The sequence below is a fragment of the Lissotriton helveticus genome, chromosome 8, assembly GCF_964261635.1.
Source record: "Lissotriton helveticus chromosome 8, aLisHel1.1, whole genome shotgun sequence".
In the NCBI taxonomy this organism is placed as follows: Eukaryota; Metazoa; Chordata; class Amphibia; order Caudata; family Salamandridae; genus Lissotriton; species Lissotriton helveticus.
In genome coordinates this window covers 1,057,599,163-1,057,622,471 of record NC_136069.1, presented here as the reverse complement: position 1 = coordinate 1,057,622,471, position 23,309 = coordinate 1,057,599,163, and the positions used below count along the sequence as shown (strand labels likewise).

The 23,309-nt window shown below is 47.7% G+C and overlaps 1 protein-coding gene and 1 non-coding gene across 2 annotated transcripts in view; one reads left to right on the top strand and one right to left on the bottom strand.

The window, feature by feature from the left end:
* CFAP47 (cilia and flagella associated protein 47) overlaps window positions 1–23,309 on the top strand; it is a 2,858,849-nt gene that overhangs the window by 1,505,900 nt on the left and 1,329,640 nt on the right. The gene's annotated exons all lie outside the window — the stretch shown is intronic.
* Window positions 10,391–10,603, bottom strand: LOC144774598 (small nucleolar RNA U3). Its single transcript, XR_013600379.1, has one exon. It is a non-coding gene; the product is annotated as a small nucleolar RNA U3 (small nucleolar RNA).

The window sequence follows — 23,309 nt, the reverse complement described above, 5'->3', positions numbered from 1 at the left end:
CAGGCACTCATGGAAGAATAAAAGGAGCAGTGATTAATAGGCTATGCTCCGGGGATGGACAAATACATGCTGGGTAGCCTAAAACAAATAAAACCAACAAATAGAAGACAAGCAAATGTGAGTTACAAACCACAGAGTCAATGGTAAGAAATGGTTGAAATGCATTCCCAGGGAAACTTTCAAAATGTCCCTAATAAGTTTTTTCGTCACCAGACAGCTGTGCTCTCTGCTAGGCTTCAACCTAAAAATGAGAACAATATTTTGATAAGAATATACGGAATTACAATACACAAAAACACTTTGTCTGTGAAAGGTAGTGATTGTTAAAGCTGTTCTCTGCAATGGCACTGACTGAAATTAGAAAAATTGAATGATCAGGTTTGGTTTGACTTTTATAAATAGAATGTTGTCTAAATAGTAGACAACTGCAAAGCTGTGCAGTTATTTATGGCTGTGATTAGGAATATGAAAAATATTGTTCATATTTGAGGGTCTTTGCAAAATATGTGTTGGTTTTCTCCACCGCTAGGCCCAATACACTGCAGGAGCAAGGATGACCCCAGTCCCCTACCCACACCCGTGTAATGCACACGAATAATATATACAGTGTGCAAATCACATGAGCATAAGGAGAGGGTGGGAGAGACAAAAAAGAAAAACGAAGGACAACCCAGACATCAGACTTCGGAAGGTAGGAACCGCCTCAAGGTGTTACGCACCACAACAACAGCGGCACCTATAAGAGAGGGACAATAGGCATCAGGATATCTACAAAACATAGAGTGGATCTATTCCTTATAAATGACCATGCCTTCACCCATCCAACAAATACCATGACCTCCTTACCCGTCCTGAATGTATAGACTGCCAGAATTGAAGTCCTTGAATCAGGTTCAGCTTCCTCTTGTCGTAATGCACAAAACTCCAACTCAAAATGTAGGAAATGTTCAGAATGTCCCAATCCGAATAAAAAATGAACAAAGATCAAAGGGGAAAAAAGTCCTGATAGACATAAAAAACACCTTACTGGAATACAACTCGTAAACCAAATGAATGCTACGAAGTGGCCACTTCTCCGGCAGAGCAAACAATGCCACCACCGCAAAACTAACCGGGATCGCGGAAACACCCAAAAACCACACACAACGATGTGGACTGATCCCAACAGATCCCGGAAGTACAGGAATTACCACAACACGCAGCCGCTCATTGTCGGAACAAAGACCCAAGGGAGCGGAAGGGAGGTCGTTTAATGTTGTAAACACCACTCGCTATGAAAAGCAAAATAAAGGCAATGATGCAGGAAACACGGTCCCAATCAAAAATAAAGGCGTCCGGAATCGGCCGATTCCGACACCAGGGGTGAATATCTGGAGAGAGCAGGGAGGAAACCCGGGGAATGCTCACGAACCCCTGAGCATATCAAAAACGGGAGAAGTAGTCCAATTCCAGATGTAGCACGATCTCACAGGAACTCCCGGACCAGAAGGAAATCCAACAAGAATAGAAACCAAGCAGCGAGTGGAAGACTCCAGCTGCTTATATGCTATTGGACCAAGGTAGGTCACGTGATGTATCAAGGCATGGCCATAGAAAGGGAACAAGGGACCTAATTCCTAACAATATGTATCTGATATGTACTTCTAGCTGTAGATTCCTTACCTTACAATATTCTCCAGGTGTAAGATTGGATTCAGAAATGTGCGTGGTGCCTATAGAGGCAATACCCCAGCACACTGACATCAGTTCTTTTCTTTCTGTGACATCAGCGCAGATCCCGAGAGAGCTACCTCTGTCCACTTTTGGCAAACCTTTTCAACGTTTTGTTGATGTCTTTTGAACTTTGTCTCCCCATGTGCTAGGATTGTCCGCTTAAAACTTGTCCAGTTTGAACCCTGAGGTTCCTGTCACAGACAGATGTCTGTGACAGACCCCCATCTGGTTTGCCTCTTGTGCCTGGAGCCAGGCTACGACTCCAAGGCCTGTGACGACTGTCATGCCATGAATCTGTAGGTGCTGCAGGTGCTATCCCTGAAGCTCTTACAGCCTGATTCATCAATCTCCCGTTTTGCGAGCCCCTAATAGCGATTCATAACGAATCGCTATTAAGGACTTGCAAAACGGGATTCATGTAGGAATTGCTAAATAAATAGCGATTCCTACACATTCCTTATTTGCGAGTAGCAAATTGCTAATCGCAAATAAGGAATAACTCCCCATTCATTCCTATGGGCCAAAAGGCCCGTAGGAATGAATGGGGAGTATTCCTTATTTGCGATTAGCAATTAGCTAATCGCAAATAAGATAGCGATTTAAAGGGTGCCAGGGGTGTCCAAAGGACACCCTGTAGCACCCCTTAAATGCAAATTGAAACAGGTGTTGCGCACACACATGTATAAAGGACATGTGTGTGTGCAACATGCAACTTAGAAAAATGATTTTAAAAGCATTTTTCTAAGTTTTTGCTATTGACCTCTCGGTAAATAGCGGCCCAAAATTGCATTTTCGCAATTTTAAAATGCTTCATGAATTGCATTTAAGGAATCTCAAATAGAGATTCCTTAAATTCAATTCTTCGCAAATGTGCGAATTCTTAAATAGCGAATTTTGCATTTGGGATGATGAATCCCAAATGCAAAAATTGCACTAGCAAAAGGCAAGATTCTGAGAATCTTGCCCTTTGCGAGTGCAATTTAGCTTGATGAATCAGGCGGTTAGTCTTTCGACACTAGTCGACTCCATAACATTCCAGGTTCTGGTCACGTGGAAGGTCCCTGTCCATTCATTGGAGAGCCATTCTCAAAGCTTATCATCAGACTCAAAGGTGTAGGTAAGTCCCAAAAAACTAGGAAATGTCTAGAAATAAACTTTTCTTTCCCACCCCTAGTATCCATCAAGATTGTCACACAATCTCTCTCACTTTGAATTCTGCTAAAGAAAAGTAAACACCAAGCTCCCTCAGAAAACAGAGCCTGACATTTGACTTTCATCTTTGAATGCACAGCAAATGTGACAAGATGAGACCCACATTTAAAGGCCTGCTTACATAAAGCAGGCACTCATGGAAGAATAAAAGGAGCAGTGATTAATAGGCTATGCTCCGGGGATGGACAAATACATGCTGGGTAGCCTAAAACAAATAAAACCAACAAATAGAAGACAAGCAAATGTGAGTTACAAACCACAGAGTCAATGGTAAGAAATGGTTGAAATGCATTCCCAGGGAAACTTTCAAAATGTCCCTAATAAGTTTTTTCGTCACCAGACAGCTGTGCTCTCTGCTAGGCTTCAACCTAAAAATGAGAACAATATTTTGATAAGAATATACGGAATTACAATACACAAAAACACTTTGTCTGTGAAAGGTAGTGATTGTTAAAGCTGTTCTCTGCAATGGCACTGACTGAAATTAGAAAAATTGAATGATCAGGTTTGGTTTGACTTTTATAAATAGAATGTTGTCTAAATAGTAGACAACTGCAAAGCTGTGCAGTTATTTATGGCTGTGATTAGGAATATGAAAAATATTGTTCATATTTGAGGGTCTTTGCAAAATATGTGTTGGTTTTCTCCACCGCTAGGCCCAATACACTGCAGGAGCAAGGATGACCCCAGTCCCCTACCCACACCCGTGTAATGCACACGAATAATATATACAGTGTGCAAATCACATGAGCATAAGGAGAGGGTGGGAGAGACAAAAAAGAAAAACGAAGGACAACCCAGACATCAGACTTCGGAAGGTAGGAACCGCCTCAAGGTGTTACGCACCACAACAACAGCGGCACCTATAAGAGAGGGACAATAGGCATCAGGATATCTACAAAACATAGAGTGGATCTATTCCTTATAAATGACCATGCCTTCACCCATCCAACAAATACCATGACCTCCTTACCCGTCCTGAATGTATAGACTGCCAGAATTGAAGTCCTTGAATCAGGTTCAGCTTCCTCTTGTCGTAATGCACAAAACTCCAACTCAAAATGTAGGAAATGTTCAGAATGTCCCAATCCGAATAAAAAATGAACAAAGATCAAAGGGGAAAAAAGTCCTGATAGACATAAAAAACACCTTACTGGAATACAACTCGTAAACCAAATGAATGCTACGAAGTGGCCACTTCTCCGGCAGAGCAAACAATGCCACCACCGCAAAACTAACCGGGATCGCGGAAACACCCAAAAACCACACACAACGATGTGGACTGATCCCAACAGATCCCGGAAGTACAGGAATTACCACAACACGCAGCCGCTCATTGTCGGAACAAAGACCCAAGGGAGCGGAAGGGAGGTCGTTTAATGTTGTAAACACCACTCGCTATGAAAAGCAAAATAAAGGCAATGATGCAGGAAACACGGTCCCAATCAAAAATAAAGGCGTCCGGAATCGGCCGATTCCGACACCAGGGGTGAATATCTGGAGAGAGCAGGGAGGAAACCCGGGGAATGCTCACGAACCCCTGAGCATATCAAAAACGGGAGAAGTAGTCCAATTCCAGATGTAGCACGATCTCACAGGAACTCCCGGACCAGAAGGAAATCCAACAAGAATAGAAACCAAGCAGCGAGTGGAAGACTCCAGCTGCTTATATGCTATTGGACCAAGGTAGGTCACGTGATGTATCAAGGCATGGCCATAGAAAGGGAACAAGGGACCTAATTCCTAACAATATGTATCTGATATGTACTTCTAGCTGTAGATTCCTTACCTTACAATATTCTCCAGGTGTAAGATTGGATTCAGAAATGTGCGTGGTGCCTATAGAGGCAATACCCCAGCACACTGACATCAGTTCTTTTCTTTCTGTGACATCAGCGCAGATCCCGAGAGAGCTACCTCTGTCCACTTTTGGCAAACCTTTTCAACGTTTTGTTGATGTCTTTTGAACTTTGTCTCCCCATGTGCTAGGATTGTCCGCTTAAAACTTGTCCAGTTTGAACCCTGAGGTTCCTGTCACAGACAGATGTCTGTGACAGACCCCCATCTGGTTTGCCTCTTGTGCCTGGAGCCAGGCTACGACTCCAAGGCCTGTGACGACTGTCATGCCATGAATCTGTAGGTGCTGCAGGTGCTATCCCTGAAGCTCTTACAGCCTGATTCATCAATCTCCCGTTTTGCGAGCCCCTAATAGCGATTCATAACGAATCGCTATTAAGGACTTGCAAAACGGGATTCATGTAGGAATTGCTAAATAAATAGCGATTCCTACACATTCCTTATTTGCGAGTAGCAAATTGCTAATCGCAAATAAGGAATAACTCCCCATTCATTCCTATGGGCCAAAAGGCCCGTAGGAATGAATGGGGAGTATTCCTTATTTGCGATTAGCAATTAGCTAATCGCAAATAAGATAGCGATTTAAAGGGTGCCAGGGGTGTCCAAAGGACACCCTGTAGCACCCCTTAAATGCAAATTGAAACAGGTGTTGCGCACACACATGTATAAAGGACATGTGTGTGTGCAACATCCAACTTAGAAAAATGATTTTAAAAGCATTTTTCTAAGTTTTTGCTATTGACCTCTCGGTAAATAGCGGCCCAAAATTGCATTTTCGCAATTTTAAAATGCTTCATGAATTGCATTTAAGGAATCTCAAATAGAGATTCCTTAAATTCAATTCTTCGCAAATGTGCGAATTCTTAAATAGCGAATTTTGCATTTGGGATGATGAATCCCAAATGCAAAAATTGCACTAGCAAAAGGCAAGATTCTGAGAATCTTGCCCTTTGCGAGTGCAATTTAGCTTGATGAATCAGGCGGTTAGTCTTTCGACACTAGTCGACTCCATAACATTCCAGGTTCTGGTCACGTGGAAGGTCCCTGTCCATTCATTGGAGAGCCATTCTCAAAGCTTATCATCAGACTCAAAGGTGTAGGTAAGTCCCAAAAAACTAGGAAATGTCTAAAAATTTGAAGCTCTCTTTGACTTCGCTGCACCAGTCAAAGTCATCAGACGCTGTCCAGAAACAAAGTCACCACTCTAGGCCCCACTCGCATGCATCAGCTGAGGGGCCTTTGTCTGGGTCCACTCTATGCCTCCCAGAATTTCCAGGAACTGGAGTGGCCCGCCACTAAATTAAGGGAGTTTTATGAGGCTATGCACCTCCTATTTGGGCGGACTGACTTCTCTGGAGCGCCTCAGGCCCCATGAGTTCTGCGGGTGCTCTCACTGGATGTCTGCCTGTGGGTGTGCCCTATGCACCATTTGGGCCCCCAGGATCTGGTACTGGAGACCCTGACCATCCATGGCACCCGTTGCAGTGACATTGTTAGTGACGCAGCAGACACCCCACTGTGGTGGCAACCTTACCATCATTCCTGACTCCGTTACTGAGCAAGATCTGCATCGCCTGACATTGACTCAGGTGTCTGCCAGAGCTCGACCTTCAAGGTAAGTGCCAGGGCCTTTATTTATTTGACAGGCTCTGTGAGGAGTATGAGATCCTAGGAACCATGTGGTTAACAAAACCACTTGGAAGAGCCTAAAGACAACTGATATGAGGAACTGGTGTATTCTAGTGGGTGGCCTGGACACCTTCCCAGGCACTTGCTTGATCTATGCTTCTAGTGTGGCTATGGAGGAAAGGACTTCCTTTGCCATGGTGGTGAGGAGGGTAGCTGAGGTCCTGGGCCTTATGCTCCCCTCAGTGGCAGTCAAGCGGAACATCTTTACATAGTTATTTCAGCCAGGATTCAACCCCACATAACCTACCCTCCCTCTTAATAAAGCCCTCACAGATGTCCTGCTCTTGCATGGGCCAAGCCCTGCACAGGGGATCCTGTGCACAAGACAATTGCCAACACCACCGCCCCACTCCTGAAGACCCAACTATTCTCACTCAGCACCCCACCCCGGAAATCCCGGTTGTCCAGGCCTTTACCTCCAAAGTCAACCCTGGTGTGTTCTCTACAACACCACTGGATAGGGAATCCCAGAGGCTGGATACCTTTGGCAAGAGAATTTTCTCTTCCACTAGCCTTGCACTGCGGTTGATGAACACAGAGTGCCTCTTAGTTTGATATAGCTACACAGTTTGGCATTCAGTTGCACAAGTGCTGCCCATGGTTTTGAGTGAGACTCGAGCCTTCCTGACCCAGGCTATTACTGATAGTAGAAACGCAGAAAAGTTCACCATTTGCTGTGGACTGAATATGACCAACACGCTTGGCAGAGCGATTGCTTCATCAGTGGCACTCAGATGCAATGCCTGGCTGAAGTCTGCTGGCTTTTTGGGGGTTGTCCAGGCAACGCTTATGGACATGCCCTTTGACGGCACCCACACCTTAGGCGAAAAGGCATATTCTGCTCTGGCGCCCTTTAAGGACAACAGGGCCACTGCCCAGTCACTAGGTCTCCCTATGTCCTCACACCAACCCCATTCTGCCCTTTTGCTCTTTCCGTGTTTATGATAGGGGCTACCAGCTGTGTCCATTCCCACCCAGCTGCTAAGACCAAAAGGCTCCCCAGTCTTTTTGTGGCCTTGGATGCAGCACCCACAAGCCATGTAGGACACACAGCCAGAGGTCTACCCAGTCTGCCACCCCCAACCTCCGGGCCACAGCCTTCATGCCACTTTAGTTTGCCCACTCACCAACATGGACAACCAACACTGCATGCCCCACTGGCAGTCTATGGCATTGGACAAGTGGGTACTTCAAATTATTCAGTAAGGTTACTCCATCCTTTTCATGTAAACCTTGTCACCTTTGCCTCCATGCCTCCATCCTCAAACCGGCTGATGGAGGACCACATCTACCTGCTATGTCAGGAAGTGCAGGCCAAAGGAGCCATCAAGAGTCTGCCAGCATAACAAATAGGTCATGGTTACTCAAGTCAAGTCAAGTCAAGTCAAGGCAAGCTTTATTCGATTAATTAAAATCATAAAAGCAATTTCATCACAAATTTAAAAAAAAGAAAAACAATTCAAGTGTTAGAAACAATTTCATGTATAAAAACAGTTGATATGTTTAAAAAGAACAATTAAGAGGACAATTTCATATATTTACAAAGGGTAGAACATTTCGACGGTAGAACTAATATATAACGGTTTTTAGCACAAATCAGGGAACATTTAGCTTAAGTTTTTTAGACTTAATACGCATAGCAGCAACCCAAAAACTTGCGACCCCAAATATTACTCTGATGCTGCTCAGGAGTTGTAGGTAACGGAGTGCGGGCCGGTCATGGTTACTATTCCGCTACTTTCTGGTCCCCAAAATGGATGGGGACCCGCCTTATTTTAGACCAGAGCCCTCTAACATCTACCTGAAGAAGAAGAAATTCAAGATGTTCACATTGGCTCAGGTCCAGTCTGACCTTGACACCAGAGACTGGATGGTAGAGCTTGACTTGCTGGATCCCTACTTTCACAAACCCGTCCTGCCTGCCCTCAGGTGTTACCTGCAGTTCATGGTGGAAAGTGGCCCATGAGCACTTTCAGTTTGCTGTCCTCTTTTTTGGCCTCACCAGCACCCCTCAGGTGGTCACAAAGGTGTTGGTGGTAGTTGCAGCACACCTGTGGAGGTCAGGGGTGCCCGTCTTTCTCTATCTCGATGACTGACTGTTGAAAGTGGGCTCACCCTAGATAGTCATCTCCCACCTCCAGACTACGACAGATCTCCTGCATTCGCTGAGGTTCACTATCTATATGCCAAAGTCGCACCTGACTCCCTCGTAGATGCTCCCTTTCATTGGTGAGTCTGACTCTGAGGCTTCTGGATCTCATGGCCTTCTGCATCCACCTTGTACCACATGCCCGCTGACATATGTGAGCTCTGCAGTGGGACCTGACGTCACAGTGGGTGCAGCATCAGGGTAATCTCTCTGTAATGGTCCAGATTTCGGAGGGAACTGCAAAAGACCTGTAGTGAGTTGTTGACGAACTGTGATTGGGTCAGCGGCAGACCCCTCTCCCTTCTTCACCTAGAATTGACTGAGGTGACAAATGTGTCCCTCCTTGGTTGGCGCCACCATCTGGGAAAAGTGGAGATTAAAGGACTCTGATCTTCAGCGGGGTCTCAGCTCCACATAAATCTGTTGGAGTTGAGAGCAATTCGCTTGGCATGGGAAGCCTTTCTTCCTTCCATCAAGGGGAGGTTTGGTCAGGTGTTCACAGAAAACACCACCATGTGGTATTGAAACAAACAGGGTGGGATGGGATTGTGGACCCTGTGTCAAGAGGGCCTGCGTCTCTGGACATGGCTGGAATGTCAGGACATAATCCTGGTGGTTAAACACCTGGCAGGCTCTCTGAATGTCAGAGTGGACCAACTCAGGCTTCGATGCTTAGCAGATCGCAAATGTTGTCTCCATCCGGAGGGGATGCAAGGTTGCTTCTGCGACTGGGGAGAAACTCGGTTAGATCAGTCCTCCACTGCCAAGAACGCGCAATGTAAGTGCACTGGAGTTTCCAAGGCGACTCTCACTCTTAGAAGCATTTTATCTTGAATGGAGCTTAGGCCTTATGTACACCTTTCCGCCAATACCACTCCTGTCTAGAGTTCCCAAAATGATCAGGAACTCAAGTCATTCTTGTGGCTGTAGATGGGGCATGGAGAGTATGAAATCAAGAACTCCTGAGCATGGGTCCTCATTTAAGGCTATTCCTTCGGGTGGATCTTCTGTCACAGCAATAGGGCAGGTTTCTGATCCGAACCTGCGCAAGTTCAGCCTTCATGCATGGAGATTGAGCAATGCCAATTGACAGTTTTTGACACTTCTTGCAGAAGTCTGTGATGTCATTCTGGCAGCCAGGCATCCCTCAACCAAGATACTTTACGCCTGCCCTTGGTATCAGTTTATGGTTTGGTGTACAATCAAAATGTTTATCCCCGTTCTGCACCTTTGTCAGAGTTGGTGTTATTTGTTCTTTTGTCAGCCCGGTAATGCTTTAGGCACAGTTAAAGGATACCTTTTGGCCCTATCAGCTTGCTTTTTTGCTGTGCTTACAATCTGAGCCTATGCATAGCTGACCTCTACGTCTCATGACCACTGTTCCCGATAAGCTGTGAGCGCGCACGCACAGAAGTCACCCTAAGCGCGCAGTGTGCTGTATTTAGCGCGCACTTCCGCGACACCGTTCGCGACGCCGCTTTTAAAATGCGAGCAGCGCGAAAAACTGACATTTCCTCGTTGCTGGAGACGACTATTCTTACAGTGCACAGCTGCGGGGCTGATTGTGGTCCTTTGAATTAGTATTTGTGTTAATTGCAGTGCACACGGGTGCTGCAATTAACATGAATACTAACTCAAAGGTCACAATCAGCCCCGCAGCTGTGCATTGTAAGAAAAGGAATGCAGAGTGTCAATACGGCGTGTGCTTTAGCACACGCGGTGTTTGAGACTTTGCTTTTTTTATTGTGCACAACTGCGGGGCTGCTTGTGACCCTTTGTGTTTCCTTCCTCCAGCTCTCCTGTAAGGGAGAGACGAACGGTCATCGATAGCAAACAGCAGCTGCATTAATACAACACTGTCCACTCGCTTCGCGCTCGGAAGGGAACACTACAACTCTTCCTCGTGATTAGCGAAAACCAAACACTTTAGAACACTTTTCTTCAGTTCAGAACTGTAGAAATGATCCCTGAAAGTATAATCTTAACACAAACGACTGCAGCTCAAACAGACAGAAAAAGTAAAAACCCTTCTTACCTACAGTAAGAAAAGGTTCGGCATCATCAACTCCAACAAAAACATATGGCTGTATAACACCACAAAATAACAATCTAAAGATGCACAGGCAGACCCATTCTTCGCAATAAAGCATTCTCAGTAGATCCTGGGTGACTCACTGCTTTAAAAAATCAGAAACCAATCACATCCAGCCTGCCTTTTCCTGACACATACGGATTCCCTGCTCTCTGCTTGCGAAACTACAGAGGACTATTGTGAGAAGTTGGCCTGATGTGCAGTGCTCACTATTCTAGTGATCACTATATATCAGTCCAAACAACCCTTATTGATGATTGGTTGTAAGTCAACCTTATAGACCAGCTATCCTAGTAGCATGGATACGAGCAGTCTAAGGCTAAGACTCTAGAGGGCGTGTTAAGCCAGCTGTTTTACCATCACATTACCCCTTGAACACCCAGTGAAAGGACACCACACAAGTGTTATGAAAATAAACAATGTATTTATTAGAATCACAACAACCCTGTACTCTTTATGAGGACAGGGTGCTAAGCACACAACAAAACTCTTACGAAAATACTTTTAAGTTAGCACGTTACACAAATGCCCGAGGGGCACGAAAAACCATATACGCTAAAAGTGGAATGCGAATTACTAGCAGGTAAGTAACAGTTCTAATAGGCTTTGGAATCGCTAGGACTGGACTAGGGAATCGTTAGATTACTACTAGGAGGCCCAGGGGACTCGGGTGCAGAGTGTGCACTCTCACGCGGGATGCGGGACAAAGTCTATGGAAGCTAGAATTCACAAAGTTAGTGTTCACGGGCGAACCCGACCTGGTAGGGAGAAAACGACAGTGGATCCTGACCCTTGGATAGTGAGGCTATGCTGGGACACCGGAGTGCCGAAGTTACCTAGCCCAGGGGCTGCAGCTGCATAGGTCTGAAAAGACGTCGGGGATCTCGTTGCCGGACCAGGAGCCTGGAAGGAAGAAGTTGCTGGCAGGCGACCAGTGAAGAAAAGTTCGATGGATCCAAGCCTGGATCAAGGAAGAAGAAAACCTGAAAGCAGAGGGGACCAAGTTCTTGAATCACTAGCCAGTGATTAAGTGGGCACCAGGATGGCACCGGGCGAAGTCACCGCAGTCAGGTGAGTGGGCGCTGCTGGGCTCTGCAGTCTCTCGGACCAGGAGGCGTTGTCGGCGACCAGGATGGAGGTGCGAGCTGTCCCACGAAGGATGAAGTCGTTGGCGTCGAAGTTACCCAGGATTGGGCAACAAGCCTTGGCTAATTCAAGCCCACGCGGTGGACTCAAAATGGCGTCTTGAGTGGACCAGGAGGGTCCAGGGTGCTCCTCTTCTGGAAGGGAGCAAGGGCCAGTCTGGAGCAACCAGACCAGCAGCAGAAATGTCGTCGGGCGTCGTCAGGGAGGCCACAAGCCAACGGGCTAGTAGCCAAACAACGCGGTGAGCAGCGGAAAGCAGAAGGGCCCCACGCAGATCGTGGAGATGCTGGGGGGCTGCTCTTCGGTGCTGGAGCTGCTCAGGGTGGGGGCTTCTCGGACCCCAAAGCACTCACCAGGAATTCACTCGGCGGGCTTGCTGGAAAGAAGTCGTGCAGTCTTGCAGATGGCCGGTCCCTTGAGGTCTCGTCGCACCCACGGTTCTCAGCTGGGCTGTAGAGGTGGGTAGAGGTCAGAGGTGCCAGGGAAGCCGGTTCTCGTCGAGCTGGGCAGTCGGATTCCGGAGGAAGGACTTGCAGCAGACCGCAGTGTTCTTAGATGGTGCCTGCGGATGCAGGGTGACTACTCCTTAGTCACAAGGGAGAAATCTTAGGAAGAAGTCTTGAGTTCCTTTCGCAGAAAGTAGTTTCAGGATTCAAAGATGATCTGATTTGGAAGGGGGCCAGTCTCTACCTTTATCCTGTAAAAAGGGGCTGGCACGCGACTAAGTCCTGCCCTATGGGTGGGACTAGGAGGGGGGTGGTTACACCCACTTCCTTGGCGGGCTTTTCCCCAGCACAGGGTCTGGAGTGACCCTGGAACTGGTTCAAGCCGGCCTATGCACAGTGAGCACCGGGGTGCTACTTGCAGTCACCTTCCTCTAAAGCCCTGCCTACCTACAATACACAAAAACCCTGTCTGGGACGGTGCTGGCACCGCCCCTGGCAGGAAACCCTTTGTCCTTATCTCCTGCTCCGGGAGGACTCCCAGCAGCAGGAGGGCAGACTTGTGTCTCGGTGGCAGCATCCATTTTGTGGATGCTAAGGCTCTGTCTGACTTTTAACCGGGTTATAGGTTACAGGCATGTCGTGTCCCTCTAGAAGGGTGGAATGCTAACCCCGTCGCCAGAATTGGCGAGGGGTTAGTATTCCAATTCGTATGACACCTTACTCGACATGTTTTGATAAAGCGATACCAGAGTTGGCACATAACCGCGAGGATTATAATGCACTTAAGAGTATATGGTATGCGATATCATGGAAACGGCTAAGGGATGGATCCCGAAAGCCGCAGACAGGCTCAGCTCATGCCAGAGCACCATCTCACACGATTCCAAGCACTCTGCCTTCAGGATTGTTAAGGCCTGCCATAGGAGTGACTGATAGGAGATCTGTGTGTCCATTTTTAGGGTTAGATATAGGTATACTATATCTAAAGCAAAGGGTGAGTACACCACCTTGCCCCAGCTGTCGTGCAGCCAGTTGTGTCAGTTTTAGTTAGTCAATCCAGGGGTGGCACAATACGTGCTTCAGCCCCTGGGAGACTTCTGGGTGCACCTCAGCCCTGGGTACAGGGACTTGGAGAGGGCCCAGTGCCAATTCAGTACCTGGGTACAATTTGGATAGAGAGAACAGCTAGGCTGTGGGTCTGATTAGCAGGCCCACAGCCAGGGAAAGTCGTAAACCAGTGCAGCAAAAAGCAAAAATCTGGGTGATCATAGGATTGCAGACCCTACTCTCCTACATGACCCCCCCCCAAACTTTGGGACAATAAGCTAACCTTGACCAGGTGAGTCTTCTTGCTCTAAGTGGAAATACCTGGAGAGCCCATCAGCATTGCTGTGATCAGTCCCAGGTCTATGCTCCACTGTAAAATCCATCCCCTGTAGGGAAATGGACCACCTAAGCAGTTTGGGGTTTTCACCCTTCATCTGATTTAGCCACAAGAGGGGCTTATGGTCTGTCTGAATGGTGAAGTGAGTGCCAAACAAGTAGGCCCTCAGCTTCTTCAGGGCCCAGACCACAGCAAAGGCCTCCCTCTCAATAGCTGACCAATTTTTCTCTCTGGGTGTCAACCTCCTACTAATGAAAGCAATAGGCTGATCATTACCATCAAAATTCAGTTGAGACAGAACAGCTCCCACACCCAACTCAGAAGCATCTGTTTGGACAATGAATGGCTTGGAGTAATCTGGACTCTTGAGGATAGGTGCTGTGCACATGGCCTGCTTTAGGTCATTGAATGCTTTCTGACAGCTTGCTGTCCACTGAACTTTCTTTGGCATCTTTTTGCTTGTCAGGTCATTAAGGGGGGTCACTATGGACCCATCATTTCTGACAAACTTCCTATAGTACCCAGTCAGGCCCAAGAAAGCTCGAACCTGAGTCTGGGTGATTGGAGGAGTCCAGTCCTTGATGGCCTGTATCTTACTCTCCAGTGGCTGAACCTGGCCTCCACCTACAAGGTGGCCCAGGTATACAACCTGTGACTGCCCTATCTGGCACTTTGTGGCCTTGATAGTGAGGCCTGCCTTCTGCAGGGCCTCTAACACTTTCCTCAGGTGGACCAGGTGATCCTCCCAGGTGGAGCTAAAGACAGCAATATCGTCAAGATAAGCTGCACAGAAGTCATCCAGCCCAGTGAGGACTTGATTCACCAACCTTTGGAAGGTGGCAGGTGCATTGTTCAGTCCAAAGGGCATTACCACAAATTGATAATGCCCTCCAGGGGTAGAAAATGCTGTCTTAGGTTTGGCTTCCTCAGCTAACCTGATTTGCCAATACCCAGCTGTCAAATCAAATGTGCTTAAGAAGTTGGCAGAAGCCAATCTATCTATAAGCTCATCTGCTCTTGGTATTGGGTGGGCATCAGTCTTAGTGACTGCATTGAGGCCTCTGTAGTCTACGCAAAACCTCATCTCTCTCTTACCACCCTGGGTGTGAGGCTTTGGCACTAGAACTACTGGGCTAGCCCAAGGGCTATCTGAGGGCTCAATGACTCCCAGTTCCAACATTTTCTGCACTTCAGTTTTGATGCAGTCTCTAACATGATCAGGCTGTCTGTAGATTTTACTCTTGACAGGCAGACTGTCTCCAGTGTCAACATCATGGGTACACCAATCAGTTTGGCTGGGTGTCAGAGAGAACATATGTCGAAAGGATTGCAGAACTTGCCTGCAATCCTGTTGCTGATGTTCAGTGAGGCTGCCACAAAAGACAACACCATCAACTGACCCATCATCAGGATTCTGAGTGAGCAGGTCTGGGAGAGGGTCACTCTCTTCCTCCTGTCCCTCATCTGTGGCCATGAGCAAGCTCATGTCCTTCCTGTCAACATATGCCTTGAGCCTGTTAACATGGAGCACTCTGAGAGGGCTCCTGGGAGTTCCAAGGTCCACCAAGTAGGTAACCTCTCCCTTTTGCTCAATGATGGTGTGGGGCCCAGACCATTTGTCTTTCAGAGCTGCTGGGGCCACTGGCTCCAGCACCCACACCTTCTGTCCTGGCTGGTACACAGTCAGTACAGCCTTTTGGTCATGCCAAGCTTTTTGAAGTTCCTGGCTGGCCTCAAGGTTTTTAGATGCCTTCTCCATATACTCAGCCATCCTGGAGCGGAGACCAAGTACATAGTCCACTATGTTGGTTGCAGGTTTTTTGAGAGGTCTCTCCCATCCTTCCTTCACCAAACACAGGGGTCCTCTTACAGGATGCCCATACAGAAGCTCAAAAGGGCTGTAGCCAACCCCCTTCTGTGGGACCTCTCTGTAAGCAAACAAGAGGCAGGGGATCAGGACATCCCATCTTCTCCTAAGAGGTTCAGGTAGTCCATGAATCATCCCTTTCAGGGTCCTGTTGAATCTATCAACAAGCCCATTGCATTGTGGATGATAGGGTGTGGTGAACTTGTAGTTCACACCACACTCTTTCCACATGGCAGTCAGATATCCTGACATGAAGTTTGTACCTCTGTCAGAAACGACCTCCTTAGGGAAACCCACTCTGGAGAACACTCCAACTAGGGCTCTTGCCACTACAGGGGCTGTAGTGGTCCTAAGGGGAATAGCCTCAGGATACCTGGTGGCATGGTCCACCACCACCAGTATAAACTTGTGTCCTGATGCTGTCTGGGGTTCCATTGGACCAACAATGTCAATCCCCACTCTTTCAAAGGGAACCCCCACCACTGGTAGTGGTATGAGGGGGGCCTTTGTTGTGCCACCTGACTTACCACTGGCTTGGCAAGTGACACATGAGCGACAAAACTCCTTGGTATTCTCATTCATATGGGGCCAGTGAAAGTGTGAGACAAGCCTGTCCCAAGTCTTTGTCTGACCTAAATGACCTGCAAGGGGAATCTCATGGGCCAAGGTGAGAAGGAAACCTCTCAGAGACAAGGGGATGACCAGCCTCCTGGTTGCACCAGGCTTGGGGTCTCTTGACTCAGAGTACAGGAGTCCATCTTCCCAGTATACCCTGTGGGCACCTGTGGCATTCCCTGCAGCCTCAGCAGCAGCCTGCTGTCTGAGGGGTTCAAGGGAAGGGCAGCTCAACTGTTCCTTCCCCAGGTCTGCTCTGGAGGGTCCCCCTGAGCCCAGAAACTCAACTTGATCAAGTTCAAGCTCTTTAGGCTCAGTTTCCCTCAGCTCTTCTAGATCAGCCTCCTCAGAGACTTGATCCTCAACCTGGGGCAAGGGGGAAGGCAAAGCCTTACCCTTACTGCTCTTCTTCTTGGAAGGTGTCTGGTCCATAATTTCAGGATCCAGCACCTGTTCAGTGGGGCATTTTCTGGCCTGTGACCTAGTCACAGCAAGCACATGTGCTGGCAAGCCTAACATCTCCATGTGAGTCCTCTGCTCCACTTCTGACCATTGTGATGACTCCAAATCATTGCCCAACAAACAATCAACTGGGAGGTCTGAACTGACTACAACTTTCTTTTGTCCCTTCACTCCACCCCAGGAGAAAGCTACAATTGCCACACTATGACTAGTAGTGACATTGCTGGCATTGGTCACCAGGAAATCAGTACCTGGCATGATCTGTCCAGGGTCCACAAAGTTAGGTGTCACCATGGTGACACTGGCACAAGTGTCCCTATAGGCCTGAGCCATTTTGCCATTAATCAAAGGTGTCTGCCTGTATTTGCCCAAAGTATTGGGACTTATTTCAGGGGACATATCCATATCCCCTGTACAGACAAGGACAGCCTGAGTGAGTGTGCCAACTAAGTTGTCAGACCCCTCAGTACCCAAGGTTAACCCAACTAATGCCTTGGGAGTGACACTACCACTACTGACTGTACTAGGGGGTGCAGTTGCTTTAGGAGCTGTAGTGGCAGGAGTTTGTCCTCCTCCTCTTTTGGTGCACTCACTAAACCAGTGAGATTTACTTTTGCAGTACTGGCACCACCTTTTTGACTGGCCTTCTTGAGTCTTCTTCTTCTGGGAAGCCTGACCCCCACCCTCTTTGGTTTGTTGGGGACCTGGTGAAGACTTCTGGTCATTTTGCTCATTCTTAACAGTACCCTTCTGGTCTGCTTTCTTCTGACCACCCTGGTTCTGGTTCTGGTTCTGCTTGATCCTTGTCCTGACCCATTTGTCTGCCTTCTTTCCCAATTCTTGGGGAGAGGTCAGATCTGAATCAACAAGGTGCTGGTGCAGCAACTGGTTCTGACAATTGTTCAAAATTTGTTCTCTCATCATTAGATTATACAATCCTGTGTAATCTGTAACCTTGCTACCCAGCAACCAGCCCTCCAAAGCCTTAGTGGCACAATCCACAAAATCAGACCAGTCCTGAGACTGAGTTTTCTGGGTGTCTCTGAACAGCAACCTGTACTGCTCAGTGGTTAAACCAAACCCATCAACCAGTGTATTCTTCAGGACCTGGTAATTGTTAGCATCCTCCACTCTTGTAGTGAGGAGCTTATCTCTACCTTTACCATCAAAGGAGAGCCACAGTATAGCTGCCCACTGACTCTGGGGAATGTTCTGCACAGTGCAGGCCCTCTCCAGAGCAGCCATCCATTTCTGGATGTCATCCCCTTGCTTAAAGGGGGGCACTATTTTAGTCAGGTGTTTAGTATCTAAACCCTTCTCTCTATCTCTTGGGAGATTGCTGCCACCAGTGGGAGCTAGCCCACTCATCTGCTGCTCTCTTGCCAGGGCAAGCTTCTCTTTGGCCAGGGCAATTTCTTCCCTTTCAATCCTCAGTTCAGCTTGTCTCATCCTAGCTTCATGCTCCTTTCTCTGAGGGGAAGTAAATCTCCTCTGTGGAGGATTCCTTCTCCCCTGAGAAGAGGCATTAGAGTGCAGAGATCTATTGGAGTCCCTAGAAAGAGATCTATCTCTCCTAACTCCAAGGTTAGGCCCACTTCGGGTTAGTACTGGGGGGCCCCCAGATCCTAGCCCAAGTAAGTCTAAGTTGGTCCTAGTTAGCCTTCTGACTACCTCAAGACCTTTGTCTACCTCATCCCCAGAGAGTACCTCCTGATCCTCCTCCTCAACTGCTGAATCAGTGTTGGGGAGGTCTGGATCCCCAGAGGTTCCCTCTAAGGCTGGCATGCTCTCATGTAACTGAGAGAGCTTTCTGGCATCATATGTCTCTAAGAGACCTATCAGAAAGGGAATGGTGGGGTTAGACCCCTGCTTCAGTTTCCTGGAGACACAGATTTGTCTCATCTCCTGAAAGCTGAGAGCTGCATATCTTGAAGTGACCTGTGGAGGGTCAACACTGACCAGGGGAGTCTCAGTAGAGTCCCCCTGAGTCGACATGCTTTTCTAGTGAGGTGTAAGTGGTGCACTTACCTACACTATATGTTTGCCTACTGATCCCTTGCTAGAGTTGTAGTTTAGGGTGTGCTAGGCCCTAGGAGCTACAACAGCTGGTTCAGTAGAACTCAGAGTATTCTAAGCTAAGTTATATGTACCTTTAGTACTTATGTGATCTTTCACAAGATATTCTTAGGGCATGTGTGGTAAAACAACAGCAAGCTCAAATCCCAACCGCTGCTCACCAATGTGAGAAGTTGGCCTGATGTGCAGTGCTCACTATTCTAGTGATCACTATATATCAGTCCAAACAACCCTTATTGATGATTGGTTGTAAGTCAACCTTATAGACCAGCTATCCTAGTAGCATGGATACGAGCAGTCTAAGGCTAAGACTCTAGAGGGCGTGTTAAGCCAGCTGTTTTACCATCACATTACCCCTTGAACACCCAGTGAAAGGACACCACACAAGTGTTATGAAAATAAAAAATGTATTTATTAGAATCACAACAACCCTGTACTCTTTATGAGGACAGGGTGCTAAGCACACAACAAAACTCTTACGAAAATACTTTTAAGTTAGCACGTTACACAAATGCCCGAGGGGCACGAAAAACCATATACGCTAAAAGTGGAATGCGAATTACTAGCAGGTAAGTAACAGTTCTAATAGGCTTTGGAATCGCTAGGACTGGACTAGGGAATCGTTAGATTACTACTAGGAGGCCCAGGGGACTCGGGTGCAGAGTGTGCACTCTCACGCGGGATGCGGGACAAAGTCTATGGAAGCTAGAATTCACAAAGTTAGTGTTCACGGGCGAACCCGACCTGGTAGGGAGAAAACGACAGTGGATCCTGACCCTTGGATAGTGAGGCTATGCTGGGACACCGGAGTGCCGAAGTTACCTAGCCCAGGGGCTGCAGCTGCATAGGTCTGAAAAGACGTCGGGGATCTCGTTGCCGGACCAGGAGCCTGGAAGGAAGAAGTTGCTGGCAGGCGACCAGTGAAGAAAAGTTCGATGGATCCAAGCCTGGATCAAGGAAGAAGAAAACCTGAAAGCAGAGGGGACCAAGTTCTTGAATCACTAGCCAGTGATTAAGTGGGCACCAGGATGGCACCGGGCGAAGTCACCGCAGTCAGGTGAGTGGGCGCTGCTGGGCTCTGCAGTCTCTCGGACCAGGAGGCGTTGTCGGCGACCAGGATGGAGGTGCGAGCTGTCCCACGAAGGATGAAGTCGTTGGCGTCGAAGTTACCCAGGATTGGGCAACAAGCCTTGGCTAATTCAAGCCCACGCGGTGGACTCAAAATGGCGTCTTGAGTGGACCAGGAGGGTCCAGGGTGCTCCTCTTCTGGAAGGGAGCAAGGGCCAGTCTGGAGCAACCAGACCAGCAGCAGAAATGTCGTCGGGCGTCGTCAGGGAGGCCACAAGCCAACGGGCTAGTAGCCAAACAACGCGGTGAGCAGCGGAAAGCAGAAGGGCCCCACGCAGATCGTGGAGATGCTGGGGGGCTGCTCTTCGGTGCTGGAGCTGCTCAGGGTGGGGGCTTCTCGGACCCCAAAGCACTCACCAGGAATTCACTCGGCGGGCTTGCTGGAAAGAAGTCGTGCAGTCTTGCAGATGGCCGGTCCCTTGAGGTCTCGTCGCACCCACGGTTCTCAGCTGGGCTGTAGAGGTGGGTAGAGGTCAGAGGTGCCAGGGAAGCCGGTTCTCGTCGAGCTGGGCAGTCGGATTCCGGAGGAAGGACTTGCAGCAGACCGCAGTGTTCTTAGATGGTGCCTGCGGATGCAGGGTGACTACTCCTTAGTCACAAGGGAGAAATCTTAGGAAGAAGTCTTGAGTTCCTTTCGCAGAAAGTAGTTTCAGGATTCAAAGATGATCTGATTTGGAAGGGGGCCAGTCTCTACCTTTATCCTGTAAAAAGGGGCTGGCACGCGACTAAGTCCTGCCCTATGGGTGGGACTAGGAGGGGGGTGGTTACACCCACTTCCTTGGCGGGCTTTTCCCCAGCACAGGGTCTGGAGTGACCCTGGAACTGGTTCAAGCCGGCCTATGCACAGTGAGCACCGGGGTGCTACTTGCAGTCACCTTCCTCTAAAGCCCTGCCTACCTACAATACACAAAAACCCTGTCTGGGACGGTGCTGGCACCGCCCCTGGCAGGAAACCCTTTGTCCTTATCTCCTGCTCCGGGAGGACTCCCAGCAGCAGGAGGGCAGACTTGTGTCTCGGTGGCAGCATCCATTTTGTGGATGCTAAGGCTCTGTCTGACTTTTAACCGGGTTATAGGTTACAGGCATGTCGTGTCCCTCTAGAAGGGTGGAATGCTAACCCCGTCGCCAGAATTGGCGAGGGGTTAGTATTCCAATTCGTATGACACCTTACTCGACATGTTTTGATAAAGCGATACCAGAGTTGGCACATAACCGCGAGGATTATAATGCACTTAAGAGTATATGGTATGCGATATCATGGAAACGGCTAAGGGATGGATCCCGAAAGCCGCAGACAGGCTCAGCTCATGCCAGAGCACCATCTCACACGATTCCAAGCACTCTGCCTTCAGGATTGTTAAGGCCTGCCATAGGAGTGACTGATAGGAGATCTGTGTGTCCATTTTTAGGGTTAGATATAGGTATACTATATCTAAAGCAAAGGGTGAGTACACCACCTTGCCCCAGCTGTCGTGCAGCCAGTTGTGTCAGTTTTAGTTAGTCAATCCAGGGGTGGCACAATACGTGCTTCAGCCCCTGGGAGACTTCTGGGTGCACCTCAGCCCTGGGTACAGGGACTTGGAGAGGGCCCAGTGCCAATTCAGTACCTGGGTACAATTTGGATAGAGAGAACAGCTAGGCTGTGGGTCTGATTAGCAGGCCCACAGCCAGGGAAAGTCGTAAACCAGTGCAGCAAAAAGCAAAAATCTGGGTGATCATAGGATTGCAGACCCTACTCTCCTACAACTATAGTTTGAAAGTTAAAGTTCAAACTGGTAAACAGAGCATAGCCATAGTTTTGTTTCATGCTTTGGCTCCCAGCAACACATTTTTACTTATTGAAAAATTAAGAGAACCAGTTGGTAAACTCACAGCAAAGACAATCTAGCGTTACTTCTACAGTTTTCTGCACTGCACTAAATGAGCACTATTACCGTTTCAAGATGGCTATGCATAGTCAAACTGCGCGAAGAGTGTGTTTTACTACAGATCAGACTGAATCATCAGAGCACTTACTGTGTCGAAGCAAAGCCGCACCTGCGCTCTGATTTCGGATCATACTGTGCCAAAACTGTAGGAGGTCTAGGAACTATTCTTGTTCACTGCCTTGATTTTGATGCTCGAGCCAAGACAGGGATTTTTCTGGAAGTTTCATCCAAAAATATCTTTGCGAGATGTTCCACTTCCTATCTGAAAGCGATTTACATGTTCAGAGGCAAAGTGCTATTTGCACTCATTTTGATTACTGCAGTGCTTTACACCAGAGAAAATTGGGAAAAATCATCACAAAACTGCAGGTTCCACAAGACTGTGCGGGAAGACCGATTTCAATCAGAATGTTTGGTCGAGATTATGAACTGTCAATCTGCCGAAAGAGTCACACTGATTGCTAGTGCATGAGAAGCGACCAGGCAAGTTTGCAAGCATGGAAACAAAAGGAGTAGCAACCAGCTACCTTTAAATTTTAAAAAGTTGGACCACAGACCATATGTATGGCAATGTCTTTAGTCTCCCTGAACAGAGGAACTCTTCCCCAGTTCACATCTACGAGCCTAACAAGACGATGGCATTCGACCAGGGGTCACGCGTCGTGAAAGACCTCCTGCAAAAGCTATCAATAAGTATTTGTAGACCGCGCTAATCACCCCACTGGGTATCCATTTGCTACGGAATATAACGGAAAGTTTCACTTTGAGATGAACCCTGAATGCCTGGTGATCCAATAAAGCGTTGACATAAACAAAACCTTATCTTACCACCCTGTTTAAACGTATGCAGCTTTTCCAGGCCCTACAAACCTTTAGGCATACACAGAAAAAATTATGGCAGTTTTTTTTAAATGGTACCCATGAATTGCTGGACAGAAAAGCAAAGTCTCAAACATGTGTGCTTTAGCACACGCCGTGTTTGACACTCTGCATTCCTTTTCTTACAGTGCACGGCTGCGGGTCTGAATGTGACCCTTTGAGTTAGTATTCGTGTTAATTGCAGTGCACACGGGTGCTGCAATTAACATGATTACTAATTCAAAGAACCACAATCAGCCCCACAGTTGTGCACTGTTAAGGAAAGAAAACCAGAGTCTCAAACACAACGTGTGCTTTAATACATGCCATGTTTGACACTCTGCTTTTCTTTTCTTAAAAAGATACATCCAGCAATTTATATTTACAACATACAGCAAATGAGAACTGCTCAAGTGGATCCTTGTGAAGGAAGAGGCTCATATAGCCTGCAAAGTATCTCATTCCGGAGGAGGGGTAACATGTGGGTGCACAGCAAGCGTGTTTTTATTCTTTGATCATGAAGCTCCTAATGGTGTAGTTCTGGCGTGGAGCTTGGAACCCACTACTTTAGAATACTGGGAAATGAGGCATGCAAGACTGAATTTGCCAGACATCAGTAAAGTTCTGAAAAACACTGGAGGAATTCTGCAGCAATTTTATAAGTTTTATTGTTGAATCTATTTGATT